We start from the raw sequence: 552 nt of genomic DNA on the forward strand, positions 1-552 counted from the left end.
ATATATATATATATATATATATATATATATATATATATATATATATATATATATATATATATATATATATATAGAGGATTGTATTCAGATTAGGATTATTAGATTATAGAGGATTACTAGGATTCATCTTAGCCATTGATTTATAAAAATTAATGGTGTAGATTTAGGTGTTAAGTTTGCGGTCCCTTAAATTCTTTGTTCGTTCGTTTGTTTGTTTGTTTTTTTAAAGGTTTTCATTTGCTCTTTATGTTTTTTATTTTCAAAAAGGACCATGTTACACACCCATACATTTACCATTTACAAACGACACTTTTTGATGTGACAATTGCATGTTTGGATAGTTATTGCATGTTTGTGATGTGACATTTTGCCAAATTAGAAAGTGATTATTTGTGAGTGACAATTGTAAGGTGTTTAGCATTTTTATTATTAAAATAAACGTTATACATTTATCAACATTCATTAAAAAAAAAAAATCTAACTAGGAATAAATGCACCATCTCTAAAAGTTTGTATCATATACTAGTTAGATAGAAATGCATTTACTAGTTA

This window comes from Ipomoea triloba, chromosome 16, assembly GCF_003576645.1.
Source record: "Ipomoea triloba cultivar NCNSP0323 chromosome 16, ASM357664v1".
Taxonomy (NCBI): Eukaryota; Viridiplantae; Streptophyta; class Magnoliopsida; order Solanales; family Convolvulaceae; genus Ipomoea; species Ipomoea triloba.